The sequence below is a fragment of the Haemaphysalis longicornis genome, unplaced genomic scaffold (genome assembly GCF_048455015.1).
Source record: "Haemaphysalis longicornis isolate Haplotype H1 unplaced genomic scaffold, Haemaphysalis longicornis Haplotype H1 scaffold_9, whole genome shotgun sequence".
NCBI classification, from domain to species: Eukaryota; Metazoa; Arthropoda; class Arachnida; order Ixodida; family Ixodidae; genus Haemaphysalis; species Haemaphysalis longicornis.
Genome location: NW_027526460.1, coordinates 126,310,734 through 126,325,159, shown reverse-complemented (window position 1 = coordinate 126,325,159; position 14,426 = coordinate 126,310,734).

Sequence of the window (14,426 nt, the reverse complement as noted above, 5' to 3'; positions counted from 1 at the left end):
AGGGTGCCTCCTATTGGTCGGGTCCAATAGCCTAGAGCCAATTTCTCCCCTGATGGTGAACCTTTCAACTAGTAAATTACAAACGTGGCCTCCGCGATCGGCTACCGGCGGCGGCTACCAACGACGCTACCAACGGTGCCGATCGGCTACCAACGGCGCGCCGCCGGCAGCAAATCGCGGAGGCCACGTTACAAACAAGATAAGGGCGTGTACGTCACAGTGTTTTTAGATGCAACGCATCTCTTGCTCGGGGCTATGTCACTCCTGCGTCTGTCCGGCGGCGGCGTCCGTCTCTCCACTCTCATCTCTCTCCGATAGCGAACGCTCTCGCTTAACAGCGGCAGCGGCGGCGGCGGCGGCACAGGTGCGTCTCTCCTCCACTATCCTCCTCTCCGCTCTCCGATAGCGAACGCGGTCTCAGTCGACGGTCGTCCGTTCTGCGTTTGCACTCTCTCGCAGTACTTGACGATTGCTTGATGTGACGGTTCCTTTAGAGAATCAACCCAACGGAAACACCAATGGAACCACACAGATGCGTTGCATCACACCAGGGTTACCGCGAGGGGAGGTGGGCGTAATTTTTCCCCATCACTTTTGTTGCCGCTGACGGTATCATAGTTCATAGATCATAGTTGCGGGAAAGCCACCCGTAAAGCATGCAGAAGCCGCCGCTCCGGTTGCACCGGCGCAAAGGGAGGGGGGGGGGGGGGAGTGTTAAAAAGAGGACCAGGTTCAAACCCATAGAATTCAGAACAGTAAATATTTCCAGGTAGAACGAATAAAGGTATCAAATTGCACTCGAAAGCGAAACGTGACGCCACATAGTGCTGATTTAGACGCCAATTTGATAAAAAAGGCATTTATAGGCATTTATCCGAGTTTAGGCACCAACACCCAAAATAGGCATTTATAGGCACTATAAAACCACCATAAAAGCCATCCTTGACCTCCAATTCGTGCTCATATATTGAAATGGGGTGATAGAACGCAAGGAAAAAAATAGGCATTTGCCTAAAATCCGGTCTCTATATCATCACTCTTCTTCAATCAATGGAGTCCCTTACAAAAATGGTTATTGAGATTGAATTGAAAGTCAATTGACTTTACTCAGTACAATGTGTTGACAGTCAATTGACTTTGAATAGAAATTTTGTATTGAGTTCTCGTTGAAAATTGGCCGCCGTGTTTCAATTCAAACTCAACGCTGTGTTTCAATTGAAAGTCTATTGACTATAGTCAACATGTCTGTTGATTTCCAATTGAGTTTCTGTTGACTCTCAATACACTTTTCCTGTTGAGTTCCTGTTGTGATGTATCAATTGAAAGTCTATTGAGAAAAGTCAGTGGAGTTCCAGTTGAGTCTGTGTTGACTATCTATTGATTCTCCTGTTGAGTTCCTGTTGAGAAATGTCAAATGAAAACCTATTGAGCATATTCAAGACAGCCCGTTTGATTTCATTTTAGTCTTTTATCAAGTTATTTCAACAATGCCTCGTAAAGTTCAGTTGACTGTACAAAATATATAGTGAGTCTGCTTCAATAATGCAAAAAATCAAGGTGTGCATTGAGCAGGTGAAATAGTGAGGTGTTTCATGGCAACGCTTGCTTTATTGCTCATGAAAGCAGCACGAGAGGACTGGAGCCTTGCAGGGTCCACTTGGCTACTTGACTGTGTAGCCTGCAAAATAGAAGAAACAGACTTGTTTGTTTTCACCAGTATAGTACGAAATGATTGCGTCCCTTCTTATTAAGCATGCTGGTCTAAGTAGCTTCCTATTTTATATGTAAGATGGTTTGTATTTTTGGAAAGCAAGGCAAGGAGACAGCAGTTCAACAAATGTATAAGCTTGTTTCAGGTTTTAATGCATCAAGGCAAACTAACCACATCAAATAATTCTACAATGGGTAAGGAGTGGAACGCCTTTACTTGAATGCCTTCCGCATTAAAGCACCTGAAATCTAGAGGAACGACTATGCCCGCAGGGAGCCACAAAATCACTCGCATGGGTTAGTTATCGTGTCTTCCACATCTTTGAGGCCCAAAAGAAATCCGCTTAGGCCTACCAAGACTGGGTGAGCCACTACCAAACCTGTCCAAAAGCATACCTGTCAACCTGTGGATTTGGTTTTGTGAAATTTCAATGCTGGAAATGTCAAAACAAAATTACATAACTGTCAACTTGCATGAGCTGGTTTACAAAATTGTAGCCTTGATTAAAAAAAAACTAGTGTCAGATGGTACTGTAAACTAAAGTTACTACAACAGGCAATCATTGCAAATGGCTTTATGAATGAATGAGCGCATAATACTTTGTGCTTACCGACTAGTGGAAAAAAATTACATGAACAGTGAAAGAAAAAAAAACTTGCCAGAAAGAACGTGACAGAAAAAAATATGTAAGTTGAATTTCGCAGTATTTCACACTCTTGTAACGCTGAGGTATGGTGTGTGCCTTGCAGTACGTATAACAAACAAGTAGCACTAAGCAGCAGCTTGAAGGGATCATATGAGATATGGGTATATCGACATTTTTGCCTTAAAGGGGGCCTGAGATGGATTTCAAAGTGTTTTTGTTTGTGTCAGAAAACTACTCTATAGTTCTTGTAGAAACAAGTACCAAAATAGTAAGCATATTCGTTCACGCTAACAAAAGTTATTACCCCGACGAGACAGAACTATTTGTTGGCTCGGCGGCTTGCGATGACGACATAGTCCGACCTCGTCCGAGGCGAAGCACTCATTTCATGGTTGGCCGCCGGAATGTCCGCGATTTCTGACGGCAGCGGTTTGGTTTAGAGCGTCGTCGTTACCATGGTTACTTCAGCGAGTGGGTCGACATGGGACGACGACGTCCTTTTTTTTTTTTTTTGACCAGGAGATACTGTTTTTTTTTTTTTTTAGACTTTGAGCAGGAGATATTGGTGATTGCGGAAGTCGACCTTGCATGCGCGAGAGTTTCCGTGAACGGTAACTTATTTTTAGCGTCGCTACATAGCGACAGAGGCTAGAATTTCTACCGACTGTAGTAGCGAGCCCCCTGCTAAGGTGGCTAGGATCCCTGCGCCGGTGAAATGTACGCTCGCGTTTTGATTAGATTACCGGAAAGGTCCGAGTGAACGCCCTCCCCCGAAACATCGCCCACCCCCTTTTACGGGTGAAATATTCAATTTACTGAAAGACGCGCGCCCACCCCGTAAAATCCATGGCTTTAGCGCCGATGAGTGAACAAAACAAACCCGAATCATCTCTTCATGTGTAGATGCGGTCACTTATTCGTCCTTTCCGCGCTTGACCCGAAATTTCGCCCATCTCGTATTTTTCACTTGATATTACTGTACTTAAATTTGGGTGGGCGTTCTTCCGGAACTTTACGGCACAGCAAATGCGCTGTGCTCGGCGCTTCATGCAAGCAATCTTAGTTAATGTCGTTTACAACATTCTTGCTAAATGATGATCAGGAGCACGATAAATGACATTTTTTTTTAGAATGAGCGAGCAAAATTTCCGCCCCTACGCTAGCTTCCTACGCTTCCAATGGTTCAGATGACTTTATGAACTAGCATAGCTCTTTTATGCTTTCAAAATCGTCTTGGGCAAGGTAATATAGGTAACTGCGCAATCATTACAATATATCTTACTCATTTTATATCGAAATATTTAGCGGTAGCGTGAATTCTGGTTAATGCAATACTTGGTCCTAATTGTTCCCACTAGATGGCGGCGTCAACGTCATGTTTTCAATTTTTTAAGCTCTACAGTAGAAGTATACGGCTCTTTTTAAAAAAATTATTGTATTGTGAGAGTTCAATCTAAGACGTCCAAGATTCGAGCCATTTCAAGCGTAAGCGAACAGTTCTGGGCAACAAACGTTTTTGTCATTTGCTTTGAGACAAATTCGCCAGATGTCGCCACTCGGCAGAGCCGGTAAGCCGGAATGCAGAAACCGCAGAGTGCAATCCTTTCGTTTTCAGCGGCAAACGGCTACTCTTGCTTCATTTAACACGGTAAACGGTAAAGCGCGCTAAGGACACTAGGCAACAGGTTCATTCAGAAGGCCGGTGCAGCAAACCACACTTTCCTGCGATCATGACTTGATGGGAAGCAATGAAATGAAACTCTTTGGCAGTTGTCGTTACGGGATGAGCATGCTCTTGCCCTTGTCGCGACCACCGCAGAGAATCAGCTGCGACAGCGTTTGGGCTTGAACTGATTTATTCAGCCCGCGTCAGCGCACTTGAGCGTGCGCCTCGTGATCACGAGCAGTGCCCGGCGTCGTCCAAGCGCTGCGTGCGGCGCTCCGCCTTCGTCGTCGGCGCGGCGCTCCCTTGGCGCGCCGTTCGTTACCACCTCTGAAACAACGTCGAGGCTCCGCTCGAAACACAGATGGTGCAAAGAATCCTTTCGGGTACAGCGTCCAAGAAAGCAAATGCAAAGAAAACTGATGATACTCTAACACCAGACACGGAGCGCTGAGCGATCACGCTGGCTGCAAGCGTCGTTGCTCCTGCGCTCACTGTATCCTTCCGCCGAGAACGGGGGAGCGTCAAGCCCGGTTTGGCCCGGTGTGTAAGTGTTTTACGCTGCGGTATAAAATAAATATGTGTGACTGTGTAAAAGCACACGCACACAAAAGATGTTTTTTGTAGCTTTCTGATGTTTTTACGCTCGTAAAAAATTGATTAAAGCAAGAGCGCACAAACACGTCACGATTAGTTCAAGAAATAGCCGTTGCGCTCCGATACCATCGACCCCCCAAAAACCCCCATCTCAGGGGCCCTTTAATCGTAACAATGCCAGAGGAGTGTCCCAGTATAACAAGGTCGTGATGCCAGTTTACACACAACGAGAACACGAAACAATTTTGTTTGGTGAGAGGAAAAAACAGCAGAGGTGCTGTAAATGAGAAAAAATGTAAAAGCTTTTTTTTCCCTTTGCTTGGCGAGATTTTCTATACAGCAGCAGCACTAAAACAGTACAGTGATACCGTGCCGACCAATCATTTGGGTAATTCCTAGAGGCAGAACATTTGTCACAACAGATCGACTAAGCCCTCGCGCAATGCCGGTGTAGCATCAGTCAGTGGCACGTCTGATGCCACGTTCAGCCAAAATGTTATTCAGCGATTTTGCTATTACTCACACCACATTCAGCCCAACTTATTCAAAACTGCTCCGAGAAAGGCAATCAGCAGGTTGTGATTATAAGCAATGGCAAATTTCAATTTATGCTAGCAAGTCGAGCAAGTGCTTAGTCAAAACCGGTATTCATCAGTTTGAAAGTTTGACGCCTGTACATGTTCTAGCGCAAGCTGCCTAGCACCTGAGACAAAAATTGGAAAATGAGAAATTCCCAGAAAGATACGTGAAGAGAATGATTAGTCTTTGTGGTAAAAGACTAATATATAACAGTGTGCAGTCTGTTTCCAACTACTCCTTACGCAGCACATTTTTTTCTTCATTGGTTTTAAAACCAAAGTGTCTGGGCAATGGTCTAATTAGTGTCGCATGATGGCCGCCATGGGAGCAGTCATAGTTGATTTTACCCAACCGGACCAACCGTTTCCGCTCACTGAGTACCCAGAGTCACTGTTAATTATTTATAGTGACGCTGGCTAGTTAGTGAGCGGAAGCGGTTTGGCCGGTTGCGTCGAATCAAGACATACTGCTCTAATCAATGCAGACTGATCACTTGTAGTTGCGAAACTACACCTGCGAGGATTGCTGCACTGGATTGGAGCAGTATGTCTTGATTCGACGCAACCGGCCAAACCGCTTCCGCTCACTAACTAGCCAGCGTCACTATAAATAATTAACAGTGACTCTGGGTACTCAGTGAGCGGAAACGGTTGGTCCGTTTGGGTAAAATCAACTATGACTGCTCCCATGGCGGCCATCATGCGACACTAATTAGACCGTTGCCAGTGTCTGCTTGCCTTTAGGGTGTCAAGGTAACGCATCAGCCTTGTGTAAAGATGCTTTGGGTTCAAACCCTAGCTTCTGCGGATACACAGTCTCTATTTCCCAAAAGTAATAAATGAATTTGTTATATTCTTGGGCATTATTTCTTTAGCTGGAATGAAGTACGTTTTAGGCCACGTTTGTCACCTGAGTCACTGCTCTGCACTCAGGGAACGCTCTTTCCCCAAACATTTCGTTCAAATTAGGAAGCAAATATATTGCCAGCAGCCAGCACTTTAGCTTGTAAGTATATTTTACCGCCATGTCTCTTAACTGGTTGAACACACTATACTGTTTGTGACTGGTAGATCTGCCTCTCAGCCTAGCGCTGTCAGGTGTGTTTGCATAGCGCAGTATTCGTGCGTCTGTTATTGATCCGACAGGCACTTGTTCGATTCGACCTCCTTCATTTTTTTTTCATTTTCGTTAACTTCGTTCGTCAAACATTTTATTTACCTTAATCATGGTGTTCTTTCTTTTTTTAGGATACTTCGTACCAGGCAATACAGGGCTGCTGCTCCGTTCTGTAGCAGCACTGCGTCTAGAATTTTATTCATTCGTCACTTGCCTTCAAAGGTTTTGTTAGACCTTTAGCTTAAGATACATAGAAATATATTACACGCGAAAGCAATACAGCAGCGCCGAAGACAGTAAAACTACCGATTGATGTCAAAATGTGTGCCGGTACAATACCCCCTTCAATTTGTTACACTTACGTACAGTATTTTTGAAAAGCTGAAGCGAAATCGTAGCCTTTAGGTCGATCTCGAGACGGCATGCGTAAAAACACTGTTTATATAGCGACAAATAACCAAGTCGTGAGTATAGCCATTCAGGTAGGTCTGCACAACGTTAGTCATGATGAAATGTACAGGAGCGCTCGGAAAGAATGAACTTACCTTATAACAACGTCGCTCCCAGCGGGGCTCCCAGCGTGGTGAATTTGACGGATTCCAAAGCGTGGCTAACAGGGATGGTAACACCTCACTTCGCGAGCTTCTTCACCGTACGATCACAGCGCACAAACACAACACGACACACAAAGGATGTTCACCGGCGGTAGAAGAGCGCATACGATGGCTTTTCCTTCAATAAATTTGATGTATCGCCAGCTGCACTGCAATGTCTGACCTTCGATGCTGGTTGAAAAGATTCGCACATGGCACATAAATCGCCAACAACACGAGCAAAGCTGTAAATTTTCACAGAACAGTGAGAAAGACCGCACCACGTTGTCGCCCGCACATCCGGGATGGCGAACAAGCGACATTGGCTTGGTTTCAAGTCGGTTTGCGATGGCTATGCCACAGCTGCGCATTCTTGTGAAAACAGAGCGTGAAAACATTGACACGAGATATCAAAAAAACCTACGGCGGCTTGTGAGTCCTATGTTAACATTTACAATAATTTTTTTATAGAATTATTATTAACCCCTCTAGCAGCAGTAATATTATATTGCAGATAACCGAACTCCGCAGAGGTCTCGATGTTGGCTGTCAGCGCCACTGGCGGCAGTGGCAACGCCGCGTACTAGACATTCGTGACCACGGCCGGGCTGGAGAGCGGCGGGCGCGCACTTTCACATGAAGTGTGCGCGCTCGCCGCTCCTCCAGTCCGGCCGTGTCGTGACAGCGCGGTCACTTTAGCTTAGCGTGGGAGATTGCCAGAGGAACCAAAACAACTGGTTATCGCCGGGTGTAAAGGTGGATGGCACGTCTTTTGTGTCCGGGCGCCCGCTTCGGCGAACTGCAGCAGGAGAGAGGACCGAAGAATTCTGGAAAGTCCAATCTTTGAAAACAGCTTCAAAGTTCTAGTTCTTCTTGCGGGCGCAGGATATTTTCGAGGCGCTTGTGTTTGAGAAACGTAGTCCGCGGACGTGTTGACATCTTTAAAAGACATGCTTTCGTTAGCGCGAGAGCGGTTCGGAGTGCAACAAGCGGCACGCCAGCCCACTAATTTGTTCGGTTTCTCTCTCTCTCTCTCTTTTTTTTTTTTTGTAGTGGCGTGAAGCAGTGTCAGGCTCGTTCTTTCTTTTTGTGACCCTGTGCAGTAAAGATGAGTTGTTAATCAGCGCTTCAGTTTGTCTTTCTTCATTTTTTTTTCTTCGTTTGTTCGTTCAGTTCGTGTGAGCGGCGGCGCCTTGGACTGGCGTACGGAGTTCTTTTGCAGTGAAAGAACTGTTTTCACCTGTTTTAATAGAGCGTAGATGCCCGTTTGCTCCTTGTGGGATTCTCTACATTCCACATTGCTGTAATACTGTTGTTATCATAGACAGTTCACGGTATCCTCAAGGAAAGTTATGTATGACGGGGAATAGAACTCGCGTCCTTGGGCTCAGACCACGGCGGGGTGCGCGAATGATAACTGGAGTAATGAAATTCACGAGTGAACGACGATGAGGCCAAGCCTGCGTTCGCTTGATTTGAACGCTTGTTTTAAAAGTTCGCTGTGTACAAAAATTTAATTGTTCTTTTTTCGATGTGTAGGGATTTACACCAAAGTTTTGCTGTTTTTTTTTCTCAGTATTTATAGGCACAATTTCGTCACTGGAATATTCTTGTGCGTTTCGCTTTGTGAGCTAAGTATTCATTTCTGCAAAACAGCGCTGTTAGTATCGTGCCTCCACAGAAAAACACTGAATCATCGCACTAGGATGCGATGTCACATTAGCCTTTTGTAGATGTAGCAGATGAAATCGCGTTTTAAATGTACCTCCTCCCCACCTCCCCTCCCCGGAACACAAGGTATCACAGCATTGTATGTGTGAAAAGATGTAGGGGAAGTGACGACTTTTTTTTGTCCCCAGAAATGCTTCATGATTCCGCTCCAACATTCCCGGAAGACTGACTTCGAATATGTCCACTGCTGCTAAAGCGGAAGCTTAGCAGTAGTGGAGATTGCAAATGTCAATGCGTGCTAAGGTATAAAGAAGAAAATCCGCTGCTATAGCAAGGAAACAATTCCGCGGGAGTCACGTGCCAGAAGAGATGAGTCACTAGAGTTTTGTCAATGTTTAGTTCCTCCATTGTTTTGTGCAAAGCATGTTGCGGCAGTATTTGAGGAAATGCAGTCAAAAATTGTCCAATATAGTTGATTTCCCCACTTAGCAGGTATAATTATTATTTGGGCGAAGATGCTGCTGGTAAAGGCTACTGGCCTAAGGAGTTTTATCAGCTTTGAAAATTAAGCTCGAACCATAAAACATGAACAAAAAGAAGGACACTGGTATAATTTTCAACAACGTATGTTCACCAACTAGCTCGACTCTCAATTTTACTTGATTTTTTGTCAGTAGAAACTCTATTGAGTTTCAATTAAACGAAGTCATTTGATATTCTGTTGAGTTTTGTCTATTGAAACCTTGTTGACTTTTTATTGACTGCACTCAATAGAAATGTCAATGTAGAATAAAAATACATAAAAGTCACCTAGTAGTCTTAATTATGTAGATACAGTGGGCAGCGCTGAAAAAAATAGCCCTTCAAAGTGTATGTTTCAGCCTGATGAGTTTTGTCAATTGGTTCTCCAAAAAGTTTCAATAGACTGGTGTCAATTGGTTTTGTATTGCGTTTTCTCAATACAAATCCTTTTGAGTTTCTACTGACACATCTCAATAGCCAATTGAGTTTGAATTAGGTTTCTGTTGACTCAATAAAAACTCAACTGGAACTGAATTGAAACTCAAAATCCATTTTTGTAAGGGGTAGCCGGCTTCCATTCTCTTCACAGAATAAACCAGTTAACCCGCCTACTAATATCATGGTAGTGTCATGAAACCAGCATCACACAAACGCCGTTATTAGTGAAGAAGTCTTTGGTAACTCTTTTTCGTGTTGGGTGTATATGAGAAGCGCAGTTGTTCTAGGAAGACCGTTTTCGTCCGTCTGCTGTAGGTCGCGCGCAACGCAGGAGTAGACGAGATTCCCAGGCATGCTTGTAGAGGGCGCAGTAGTCTCCCAAGAGCTAGAGTTCCTGTATGTCGCGTAGCGCAAGAGTTGCGCGTCTGATTGCCACATGCCGCGGGTTCCAGTTCGACAGAAAGGCCGCTTTCAGTGCTGCGCACAGTCAGTTCTACTCAACTGGGCATCGGCGGATGTGGAAGCGGCGGCAGCGGCGGCCGCTCATCTGATAAGTGGCCGACTATCGTGCGCGTTTTTGTCCGCGCTCCTCCTCGCCACTCCTCCTCGCCGCTGCCGATGGCGCGGCGTCCCGGCGGCAGCTTTTAAAGGGTGACTTTCCCCACGACCTGGAACTCAAGATGGCGGATGGACGCGCAACTCTGCTACCATAGGGGAGCTGTATATATACAGGAACTCTACCAAGAGCGGATTTCGAGTTCTCAAGCTAGGGAAGAGAGAGGAGAGGGAGCCTCTCATCGCTGATTATTCTGAACTTCTTAATGGAGAGGGTGGAGGAATGTTCCCGAAATTTTGAAAATGGTCTCTTTAAAATGGTGTAGCAGCTTGTCTGACTCCCCTAGAGTGCGCCAAGCACGCTCCATCTGCCCGGTTTGTGTGCGAAAAGTGAGAAGAATACAAGCTAGTGAACTGTGAACCGCATATGAACAGCGAGCATGTGCATTAATAGGCAGAGAAAGAGAACTGCGTGAACAGGGAGCACCGCTGAACTGCTCTTTCCCCTACCTTTTTACCTCTCTCTCCCTAGGGCATCTGACCTCCACCTCAATAAAGCAATTCTCTCTCTCTCTCATGGCTGACGTTTACCAGCCGCTTCCTTTGTGCGGACCGTGGAATCTTCACAGCGAGAGCGCTGCTGTTCTCTGTTCAGCCCCGTGGATGATCCAGCCGACATAGGAGAAACAACGCTCCTCTGTTTCAGCAGATTTCACACTGAGTGGAACTGGGCTGAGTGCCTAGTTTTCGTGCAAACATTTTATGTCGTCTACGTGCTGCTTTGGTTTGGCTGTCTATTAGTGTCTTGTGTCATCTACACGCTGCTGTGTTGAACTCCGACTTAGAGATCAGACTATGTGGGTGGACACAGCAATGGAGAAAGGGCGTCCTGCAGAGTCAAGAACTGTCCTCTGGGAATTCAATGTTTAGCAATGTCAAGGAAGATTTCCCGCCTGTACCAGTCATTCAGCATGAGCAGCAGTCTTCTATCGCAAAATCGCTGCGCAGAGGGCAACGCATGCGTGGATATTAAAATCTCCAAACTGCTCACACTCACGCACCTACCGCGGACCCCGCATCGGCCCCGGCAACAGCCTCTCCGCCAACCCCAGCTGCGTGGACATCTAAGTCGGTCCGTCAAGCTCAGCCGCGAGATTAAAGTGGTCGAAAAGTAGGCGGAAGCTTTGGTGTGACTTCGACTATGCTCTCGTCACTAGTGGACGCTGTAAGAACTTTCCTTGCTTCCCTTGCGTCGCCGGTGCCTGCGGCTTTTGTCACTTTCTTGGATTTTGTCTCACTCTTCCGCACTCAATGGCGGTAGCTAGCGTTACACGCGGAGGCTCAAACTCGAAAGTGTAGGAAGCTCGAAATTATGCAACAATATTGCGTTGGAATGCTTTCGGACTCCAGCAACGTTCCCCTGATTTCTGCATTTTCGTACAAAACTTCGGAAATCAAAAACCTGGTGATCGCCTACAAAACTTGGTGTTCGCCATCGCGGATTCACGATTATCCAAAGATATTCGTCGCTCGGGCTAAAGGATCTTACGATCGTCCACTGGTGTGGCGTTAAGAGTCCTCCTAGCTATGTTTACCGACCTGGACATCATAACACATTGCATTGCACCGGTGCTTCAAAGAAATATGTCGCAGCTACTCTGCGAGGCGCTGACGTGTCCTTTACTATTAATGTTGCGCACATACTCCCTCGTGTGGCACTGGACATACATCGACTTGAAGGCATTAATAACACCACTCCAGCACCCCACATCTTGACGGGTGATTTTAACGTCCACAACCATCATGAGGTGGAAGAAAAATGGCAGGTAAAGGGGGGCGGTTTTTGACTGCTAAACGGTACAACGTGTGTGTACTTAACACTGGTCAACCAACTTTCTTCCAGGGAGCAGTTTCAAGCGCCCTTGACGTTCTTAGTGTATCGTCGCAACTACTTTCGAAAGGAGCTGGACACCAGACAATGAAATGCACGGCAGTTACCATATTCCGGTTTACATTACTCTTGATGGCATAACGGGCTCTCGCCAACAACGGGCACTCCGTTGATCTTACTGGACTGCTTTTAACACAGCAGGAGAAGAGCTAGTGGACTGTTCGTCATCTTATGATGACTTAGCAGAAACGTTTTCAACGGCGTGGACTGCCTGCACTAAGTATATGAGGTTACCAAAAAGGTAGTCCACCGCTGATGCAGTGTTTGAAAAGGTTCACGCACTGCGTCGACAGTCCTAAGAAGAGCACGCCATACGCTAAACTGCAGACATTTTAGATGCCAGAAAAGCACAGAGGGTCATTCAGGGACACATCAACAAGTTGGCTTAGCGCGAGTCGGTTCCTGCTTGCTCGAAGCTGGACCCCAGGAAGACACATTCTAGAATACGGCACCTAGTTCTAATTCTCAGGGCCCTACCGGCTCAACTACACCCCGCCTACTTTATTTCGCTAAGTACGAACATAAGTGGCCTAGATTTGGCCAACGCCTTCGGCAGAAAAAATTACTACTGCGCCGACACCAAATACGACACTCGTCGCCCACAAGCGTGCCAGCTCTATAGAAGGAGGATCAACATCGTTACTGTTGGCAAAATTTGCATCGAGTCTTCAGGAGGTGAACTCCTCAGTCCAGGATCCCATATGCCTTGCCAGCTGATACAGCCCGCTCCACCAGCCTGAGCTGGTCGGTCTGACAGGAGCTGGACAGAGCGCGCTAACATAGCTCGGGAGAGTTGAGCGGATTCGGTTTAGGGAGAGGGTGCGAGGGGCATCCACCAGCCGTGTGGAACAGAGTGCTGTCCGTCTCCACAGATGGGGCAGCAAGGGAAGGTAATTTTCTCGGAGTAGTGGGAGACCCTTCTAGGGTGGTGAAACGTGTTCGTTTGCAAGGCATAAACAGCCAGCCCTGGCCATAACATCATCCATGAGTGAACCATTTTTCATCGTAAAACTCGCCGCTACACTGGCCTCTGTCAATAAAGCCACGTCTCCGAATCCGGATGATATCAGCTCCGCAGCCCTTTTACATTTAGGTGAAAACGGAAAGAAGTGCCTTTAGGCATCTTCAGTCGTTCTTGGGAAGCTGACCGTCTATGTAAAACATGAAACCGCGGTCGTATTGTGGCTGTTCTGAAGCGAGGCAAAATACCGACTTCTATCGAGTCTTACCGTCTTATTGCGCTCTTGAACTGCGCCGCTAAGCGTAGAAAAAAAAGGGTGCTCGATCGTCTTGACTGGGGCATGAGCATTCGCAATGTATGTCAACCACAGATGTATGGCTTCCCCAAGGAACGCAGGAGGGGCGATAATGTCGTAGCCGTTGCTAATAGAACAACATAAGCGAAAACACAGTGTAACATTTAAATTGCCGTGTTTCTTGACATAACATCGCAGTATGACTGTGTGTTCCACAAATGTATTTGCTCAGAAGTGAAGCCTTCGGGCCTTGGGGGTGGCTTGTGTACATGGAGTCTTGTCTATTGTACATATAAAATGTGTCTATGACATACCGCTATATAGAGTGACCCGCGGTGTTCCACAGGGTGGAGTCTTCAGCCCGACGCTCTTAAACATCGGTCTGATGGGTATAGAGAAGTCGTTTCTGCATTCCAGTGAAATCTCTACGCGGAGGACATCTGCATATGGAGCTCCGGACGCAACAGGTGTGTACTGCGCGCGAGACTGCAACGCGCAATGAATTCTATTGCGGGATTCCAAGGAACGTGAGGTCTAGAAATATCATATGGCAAGTGCGCTGCCATCACTTTGACGAATTCTGATCAAAGTATCGGCTCACTGTTGCGCGCTGCACCGTGGCAGGCTGTTTCTGCACCACAAGTTCTTAGGTATGACTTTTGACAGGTCTCTGAGTCGGTTAAAACTCGCCCGCCTTCCGAAGGACAGCCTTACTTCCTTTACCAACATCTCCCGCATGCTATCTGGTAACACCAGCGGATGTACAATAGAGCACTGCACGGGCCCGGGCCGGCCCGAAAGCCCGGGCCCGACCCGGCCCGCGGGCCGGGCTGGGCCGCCCGAAGTCGATTATCGGCGGGCCCGGGCCGGGCCCGGGCCCAATGCCGCGGGCCCGGGCCGGACTCCGGCTCGACGCCGTGGGCCCGGGCCGGGCTCGGGCTTGAATTCATAGGCACGGCCTTAAAAATAGGTCCGACTTGAAGTGTTGAAAAGAGCATTAAAATGAATATTGTTGGTTTATTTTTGCGCGCTTCTTGCTGTTATTCGTGCGCATTGTTTTAAAAGCGTGTTTTGCTAGGTCTGATGGTCACTATACTGCAATTTTAATGACATTTCTTGTACTGCATC